The sequence below is a fragment of the Cupressus sempervirens genome, chromosome 6 (genome assembly GCF_028749045.1).
Source record: "Cupressus sempervirens isolate cs-2001-9-10 chromosome 6, ASM2874904v1, whole genome shotgun sequence".
Classification (NCBI taxonomy): Eukaryota; Viridiplantae; Streptophyta; class Pinopsida; order Cupressales; family Cupressaceae; genus Cupressus; species Cupressus sempervirens.
The window spans coordinates 572,379,634-572,388,955 of NC_143123.1; the positions used below are offsets into that span (position 1 = coordinate 572,379,634).

Consider the following 9,322-nt stretch of genomic DNA (forward strand, 5'->3'; position numbering starts at 1 on the left):
ACCTCGAATACTTGTTCTTTTATTTTTAAGTGAACTAACTCTAACCATATATAGCATGTTGCTATCTTTTGACTGCAACGAAATACTGTGTAACAAAATAATTTATTGTAATAATAGCCCTAATTACTTATTATTTATTAGCCCAGATTTTCGATTGTGAGCGAAAATTTGCATCTTAATTTGGTACGTATTTTAGGCCGACAAGTTAGACCTACTGGAGTTTTCAGGAAGAATGAAAGATTCTTATGCTACAGGGCAGTCTCTGCATTGATCTAAGGAATATCTTATGTTTATGTTTCTTGTGAGAGATATTTAAATGTGCTATAAATGAGATTTACATACCTTATTCTTTGTAAAATATCTAGAACACAAATTCTCACACTGAAAAATAAATAAGATATTCAATTGGCTTTCTGACTGTAAGCTCTTCTCGATAGGCTCAGCAGTTGTCCGTTCTGATTGTAAACTCTGTTTCAAGCCTTCCACTCCATCACGCCATTCGTGCCCTTCCCGCCCTTAATCCTTTCTAAACAGTATCTCTTCGTCAGCATGCCAGGAGAGTAATGATAAAATACAATATGACTGAATCAACAGCGCGGTCTTCCTCTTGAAGCACAACAGAGCTTTTGAATCTGGACAATGTATCCAGTTCATTCTCACCACCGCAAGTGTAGTAAAATCCATTTCTCTGCAGTGCTAGCTTGTCTTGATGGATTGCTTCTCCAAACGTCACCAATAATCTCCACATGAACAATGACCATGTTCAAAATGATGGAACCGGTTTGCATCTCTCACAACAATTCCTCTTCCAGCAATTTTGGAGATAAGCTTGGTTGCATTGTGGCAGTCAATACATACACGAAGGTTCTTGACAACCCTAATTGTTGTTCCAGGGGATGTATTTATCAACCCGAATGCAATTGCCAACATTTCACTGTGGTGGCGATGATATAACCTCTCCTCCCCTTCCTCTACATCATTGGGTGCTAGTTTTGAATTTGGAGCATACCCTGTTTGTTTCATCTCCCAATATAATTCGTCCAATTTTGCATAGATGTCATGGGTTTGTGGGTGTGATCTGTCTCCAACACAAAAAGCATGTACCATTTTCTGGACTTCAATCCAGCTGCATCCAGGCATTTTTCTAATTCCTCTATCCTTCATCAACTTCCATACCTTCTGAACGTCCCCCCACCTTCCAACGTCTGAATAAAGGTTAGCTAGAAGAACATAAGGTGCAGTACTTTTAACATCCAACTCAAAAAGGATTTCTGCCACAGATTCTCCCAGGCGTATATTTGCATGTGATCTACATGCACCAAGCAAACATATCCAGACAACAACATCAGGTTTTATTGGCATTTTGATTATAAATCTTAGAGCTTCCTCAAGATAGCCAGCTCTTCCAAGAATGTCAACCATGCATATATAATGATCTACTATGGGCGTGATGCAATACGAATATCTCATGGAATCGAAGTATTTAAAGCCCATGTCCACTAAACCTGCATGGCTGCATGCAAATAAAACAGAAACAAATGTTACATAATTTGGGTTGAGCCCAGAGTGTTTCATTAGTTCAAAGAGTTTAAGGGCGTCATTGCTATTGCCATGAAGTGCATATCCTGCAATCATTGCACTCCATAAAATCACATTTGGATGTTGTACTTTGTCAAATAATTTGCGTGCCCTCTGTATGGTAGCACATTTAGCATACATGTCTATCAGAGCAGTCACAACTATGACATCTGACAGAGATCCATGTTCGATTATTCTTTCATGGATTTCCATGCCTTGTTCTAAAGCTCCCATCTTGGCACATGCTGGGAGGATGGTAGCAAAGGTTGCTGAGTTCGGCTTTACACCAGCCATCTGCATTTGTTTAAAGAACTCCACGGCCTTCTCAATAAGCCCATTTTGTGCATATCCAGCAATCATTGCAGTCCATGAGACCACATTTTGATGAGGCATTTCTTCAAAAAGCCATAAAGCCTCATCAAGAACACCATTTTGTGCATATCCAACAATCATTGAGTTCCATGAGACATCATCTTGTTGAGGCATCTTGTCAAACAATTTGCGCGCCTTATGTATGCTTCCACATTTTATATACATCTCAATTAGGGCAGTAACAATCACCATATCTGATAGATATCTACTTCCCATTATTCTTTGATGGATTTCCATACCCTTTTCCAGTGCTCCAAGTTGCCCACAAGCTGGGAGGATACTGGCAAAGGTTGACAAATCTGGTTTCTCTCCTTCAAATTGCATTTCTTTGAAAAACTCCAAGGCTTCCCCAGCAAGCCCATATTTTGCAAATCCTGAAATCATTGCAGTCCATGAGACTGAATTTCGTTGAGGCATTTCATTGAAAAGCTTAACAGCTTCATCAAATACACCATGTTGTGCATATCCTACGATCATTGCATTCCACGAGATCACATTTCGTTGAGGCATTTTTTTGAAAAGCGTTAAAGCCTCATCAAGAGCGCCTCTTTGCGAGTATCCAGCAATAATTGTATTCCATGAGACCACATCCCATTGAGGCATTTCGTCAAACAGTTGCTGTGCCTTCTGCAACCTACCGCATTTTGCATACATATCAATCAAGGCGTTTCCAACTACAACATTTAACAAGAACCCACCTTCTATTACTCTCTGGTGGATTTCGATACCCTGTTCCAAAGCTCCTGTATTGGTGCATGCCGGGAGTATGCTAGCAAAGGTTATAGCATTAGGCTTGATACCTGCCAATTGCATTTGCTTAAAAAACTCCAACGCATTCCTAGCAAACCCATTTCGTGCATATCCTACAATCAAAGCCGTCCATGAAACCACATTTGATTGAGGCATTCCTTTAAAAAGACTCAGGGCTTCACTCAATTCACCATTTTGGGCATCTCCCGCAACCATAGAAGTCCATGAAACAGGATCTCGTTGAGGTATTTTGTCAAACACTTCGCGTGCCTTCGGTATGCTTCCACATTTCACATACATGTCTATCAGAGAATTCCCAACTACAACATCCGATAAAAACCCACATTCGATTATTCTTTGATGGATCTCCATACCCTGTTCTAAGGCTCTCGTTTTGGCACACGCGGGAAGGATATGTGCAAAAGTGAACAAATCAGGTTGCACATCTGTTTGTTGCATTTTGCCAAACAGCGCTAATGCCTCTTGACAATGTCCATGCCTTCTGTGAGCTAAAATTATCATATTCCATGAGAGGACGTCTGGTTGTAAAATGAAGTCAAAAACTTTGCGAGCATCCTTCAAACTTCCACATTTGGCATACGTGTTGATGAGTGTATTCTGCAAAACTGTGTTGGTAACAAATGTAAATCCCCTGACACTGATGTAAGAATGGATTAGTTTGCCCTCTGCAAGTGCTTTTTTGGCAATGCAGGTTTTGAATAGCTGAAGGTAGGTAGAAATGTCTCGAGGAGGATCCTGTGTTGTAAGAAGAATGCTTACGGCCTCCTTCAACCGACCCTCTGTACAACCATTTACTCCTTTGCGCGATTCAGGCACTGATAGAACCATTTATTTTACAGAATCACTTCATTATTTGCAGCCTGAGTTGGCTTGGTGATTCATTGTGCTTTCAAAAGAGGTCACAAGTTCCAAATTTCGTGGGCAGTAGGGTATGTATGCCTCATGTGTATTGCAGTTAGGTACCTCCAGCATAGAATACGAGGTAGTCCCATAAATTGTAACCATATGTAAACCTCTACAGCTATGGCTGATGTCGTGGACTATAAAAGCCCCTTTTCCTTTTCTACAAGTTAAAGAGTTCTAGAAGAGCTTAGTCCCTAACTTTGCAATTAATGATTCATATTATATAAAATAATAGAATACAAAATCATTTAGATATACAATGTTTTTAAAAAGAGAAGTTATAAATTTTAACAAATTTGACTTAGAACTTTAATTAATATTTTAAATTTTAGTTTTACAAAATAATGCTGTCACTAGCCATTGTTAAGAAACATAGAACTTAATGTAATGCAACATAAAATCACTAATAAATATTTTGAGATTTGAATTAATAGATTTTTAACAAAGAAATTTTAGAATTTTAGAATTTTATTACATAAGTTAGAATTTAGAATTTTTTTTTTTAATATTGATAAAATTATATTAATATATAATAAAATCTATATATAAAGCAAAACAATTCTTGATGACAATACTATATTTTTATAAATAATCAAATTTAATAATTTACAATGATTATTGACTTATATAAAAATAATTTTTAATATATTAACTTTTTTTTAAAACCATTTTCAAAATTAAAATTTCTTTAAAATGTTGATATATACTCAACAAATTAATCTTTAAATTCTATTATCTTAAGTTTTGAATGATATTTAAGATCCAAATTAGCACATTAACTACATAAATTTTTTAACTTCATAACAAAAACTATTTGAGACACTATTTGCTATACTCATTTTAAAAATATTAATTAAACCTAGATGAAACATAGTGGCAAATTGGATGGTTCAAAGCATAAATTCTCAGCTATTGTGTTGCTTGTCATTTTCTTGGTCAACATCATTTCATGCAAACATAGAGAAGCATTTATTATTAGACCATTATTGTCATCCCTTTTATTCTTTTTCCACTTCCCAAAAATCTTATTTTCGCCTGACCATAGGCCAATCACAAATAAGAAATTTTGTACATAATAAATGATTTAAAAAATACTCCATCTAAAACTTTGGCTTGAATCAATATTTTCCTACTATAGGGGGAAAAAAGAAATAGGCAAGGGCCAAATGAAAACATTAGTTCCCTACCTTATCTAAGCCATGGACTAATAAGGGGAATTATTCATTAATTTATATTTAATTTTAAACTTCACTCTCTAATTTAACAGTGTCTAACAGTATCTTATTTGGCAAGTTTGTTGCATATAACTTAGGTTTTAGGACTACACCATCAAATATGATGTCACATGAGTGTGCTTTTTTCCTAAATTGTCTAGAATAGCCTAATAACAAAGTGAGATCAATGATAATACAAAAGAGACGACCATACTTGTAACTTATGTGACCTCCCACGATTGATTGTTTTATGCTACTAAGGGTATATCGTATTCAATTATAATAAGTTGTCATAGCAATAACTAGCAATTGCACCTTAGTGTGCAATGATGCAATGAAGAGGTATAAAAGGTTGCTTAGGAAAAAAATGTATATAGTTTTAAAATATGTCATGATTTTTTAAATAAATCCGTAGACTTCATTACTATCTTAATTTGAAGTTGTGAGGTTATAATTTTGTTTTTTGGAAGGATGAAAATTATCTTTCTATTCTATCTCTATAATGTAATTCTTAAAGTTGTGATAAATGTAATGTAATTCTTAAAGCTCCATTTTTTAATATAACTGAGGGCTTCAAATCAAATGAACAACAAAAAACAAGTTATTGCCATAAAATTAATATGGTTAATACATAGATCACTAGCACTAGATAATTTATGATGTCAAAGCTCCAACTCATTTTCAATTTGTTGATCATTTAACTATCAGTCTTAACATCACTAAGATAATTTGATGAAAATTAATCAAAATATTTTTATATTGTTTTATAGTTTTTATACATATTAATAATACTGTGATTATGTTGTTCCAAAGTACAACAATAGCATTGTGTGGAACAATTTCAAAAAGAAGAAAGAAACAAAAGATGCACAAGATCCCAAATTTCAATAAAGCAGACTTCATGCAAGAAATTTCAATCAAGATTATTAGCGATCAAACTCTTTCAAAAAAGAAGAATTATTAGGAACAAATCATAAATAACATCAATATTACAAAAACTTTAATAAAAAAAGTTATATTGATAAAGTATTATCGTAAGCATATTTGTTCATTCTACTACTAGTAAATGTTTGTAACATTTTCTATAGACTAAAATGGCATTTACTAGTAGTGTTGAGGAATTTTTTGTGCTCTTTTAAAGTCAATGGTGGGATATTGTAAAAATAGGTAGTGATAATAATTATTTTTTAGTTTGTTAATGTTGATTAATATTATATTAAGGGGGGTTTTATTTCATTACCATTGATTAAAGATGTTATATTGCATCATGTAAATATATCACCACTTATGTTATTTATGGTCAGTCATTTATCTACGCTGACATAGAGTCAAAATGTATTATGGGGTTATACATAGATGTTTCTATAACCTATTGCAAAGTTTGAATAATCTATTTGCATGGACTATTAGAATATTGTGATCCCAATTGAGTACTTATTATTATTATTACCAATGTCATTAAATCTCAAGTTTTCTATAAAAAATTGTCATTAGGTTCTAGATACCTAACTAAGGACTAAACTATACATACCTCAACATAAGTAGTCTTATACAAGGCATCTCTATGGGTGTATAGCTTTAAAGTGGCGAATTTAATTAATGCAAAAATTTCAAAACAAATAAATAAATGAGTCCTTTTGTAAGCTTATAGTTGTGTCGGTTTCATGTCCTCCCTAACTTTAAAATTTGTTAGATATGACCAAATATTATGCTTCTTTATACTCAAGGGTTAATGAGAGAGATACATATATACTATTAGCATGAATGCTAATTGTATTCATATGGGGGAGTATCCTAGCATTTATAGAGACATGACTCATAGGTTGACAATAATTGTCATTGATGTCAACATATTGGTTATTCTATGAACACTAGCCAAGCATCAAATAGAGTTTGGTTTTGCAAGGATTGAGGAATGAAAATTAGCTCATGCATAGTTGTGGATGTGTTCTACAAAGTGTCCTAATGTTATAGTTAAAAGTGTGTGTGGAGATATGAAGACACTATAGAGTTATTTGATATTTGGTGAAGATAATGTTCAGACAGATTTTTTGGATAGTAGTTATTGATGTTTGGATTATATATCCTAAAAGAGACAGATTTTGGTTATGTAGACTTAGGAAGAGGTAGAAGACATGATGCATATGCTATGGTCAAACACGCACATCCAAATGAGTATCAAGTGAAGAGTTGTTAAGATCGTGATCTAGACAATTTATTTGTATTTGCGAGAAGTTGTAATATTGTGATGAAACATATAAATTCAATATTTTAAGATGGTTCTATATTATTATTGTAAATTGGGAAAGCCTCAAGACCAACTCAATTTTTTTTTTAGGACTTGTTATAAAGGAAGGATGATTTCCTTGGTTGTAATCATTCATTGTAGATATTTGTGCAATGCAAGCATTCAAACTTGTATGCAAGATCTAATTGTGAGCCTGATAGTGAATATATTTTGATTAAAGAAGTATTTGGTGTAGTGAGGCATGGTAAGCTTACAAAGAGACTATATTTTGCAAAGAATTTATTCACTAGTACATTTGACCCCATTTTTAGACCAAAATTTTTGACCATCTCTTAAAATGGGGTCAAATTGGTCAGAACATGCAAGGAAAAACATCTTTTTTTAAAATCCATGCCCTGTTGGTCAAAATTTTGATCAACACATATTTTTCCCTAAGTGTTGGTCAAAATTTTGAGTGTTGGACAAAATTTTGACCAATACGGGCTTCATCATGTCAAATGAAAAAAAGTTCTATTTCGTGCCCATTCCAAGGTTCAGCCAGTGAATATTCCAATTTCAACTTCACCCACATCGTGGCTTGCAGTTATTTGGAGCTCATAAGCATTTAGGCATCGAATTCCTTTCTATTTTTCCATTTCTAGCTTTAATTCTTTCTCTTTTCATTCTTGGATTGATTAAATTTGTGTTGCCATTTACTTTCACATAGTTTAATGGGCGATGTGATTGTCGAAAACCTAACATGCAAAGGTACCAACAAAAGGTTCGCAAAATCAGTTCTTTCTTTGAAGATCTTCAATTTCACTATATCACTGAGGAGGATAATTCCTATGCGCGCTTCCTCATATAGGAATGCTTTATGTAGCTTGCTCTTTAAAAGGAAAATTTAGGGCTTTTTTTGGTTTGTTTTTTCCCTTTAGGGTTTCACAATCGAGAAAGTAAGAAAAGGGTTTTTTTAGCTATGACATGACAAATCAAGATGTGTTGGGGTGCTTGACAGGCATTCCTTGCACTTATTTGATATTATGAGATTTGTCTGTTAGGGTTTCTCAGAATTTGGTACTAGGTAGTCTATTTGTATCTTTCTTTCTGATTCATACTATAGATAATATATTTCAATACATTTTTTCTCTTCTGTTGTAAATTCCATGAACAATTTGTGCATGACTATGTTTGAAGACATTGATATGATATGTTGTTTCCAACCATCTCCTTAAAAAATTTAGTTTTATATTAAATGAATAAATAAGATAAAAAGTGTCGTCTTGGGAAATCTATGACAATCTTGGTAAAGAGATTTCAAGGAATAAAGTGAAGAGTGGTTAATAATCTTTTGTGAGAGGTCCTTTCCTGTTGATGGTTGGCATTTTTTCAAGGAACAATGGATGAATGTTTGAAAAGGGAACTTTATTTTCCTTGGAACCTTTATCAAGATGACATTGATTGAAAATTCAAAATGCACATGTATCAAGACAGTCTAATAATGGGGCATGTGTACTTCCATGTAGTCATAGGATTATCTTGAGAAGTGCTAAGAGATTGTCTTTAACTCTATAGACTCCTCAATAGAATGAGGTGCTTGAGAGAAGAAGAAAGATTATTATAGAGTTGGCTTGATTCATAAGGCACTTCCAAACTTCAAGGATCAAGTCATCAAAGAAAGATGGTTTCAACAAGAAGGTTTTATGATGGTTATCAAATCAACAAGATTTGGAGCTGTTATGATTTCTATTATGAGGATCATTCTATTTCAATTTATATGCCTAAGAAAACAATAGTGAAAATGACATTTTTGTGGTTCCAAACATTAAAGTTTTGGCATGTTGATTATTTGGGCTCAATTAATTAGCTTTTGAATATTAGACTTGATTATGCACCCTATGTTTAACTTTATTCTTTATAAACAACTTCCAAAAATGAAGGTTCTCAATATATTGAAATCATGCTTCAAAAATTTCAAACTAGCACAAAGTTTTAGCTTAAACATAAGCAATTGCAATGGATTTGAAAATTTAGCACTCGAGCATCCAGAAATGCAGGAGTGAACAAGGATTGTTTCAAAATACAGTTGCATTTTTTATGGTCAAATCTAGTTCAATGTCTACTCTATCTATACACCTTTTCTATGATATCCTCATGCTTTTTCTTGCAAAAATCACAGTTGTCCCTGGATTGTAAAAATTGTTGGTCCTAATAGCATTTCTAAAATACATATTAGGTTAGCCACTTGTTTGTTCAA

General features: G+C 33.5%; 1 pseudogene across 1 annotated transcript; it reads right to left on the bottom strand.

The window, feature by feature from the left end:
* Positions 1–267: 267 nt before the first annotated feature.
* On the bottom strand, positions 268–3,691 carry LOC149553552 (pentatricopeptide repeat-containing protein At2g22070 pseudogene; annotated as a pseudogene). Its single transcript, XR_016353108.1, has one exon. The product of XR_016353108.1 is annotated as a pentatricopeptide repeat-containing protein At2g22070 pseudogene (transcript).
* Between the last annotated feature and the right edge of the window lie 5,631 nt (positions 3,692–9,322).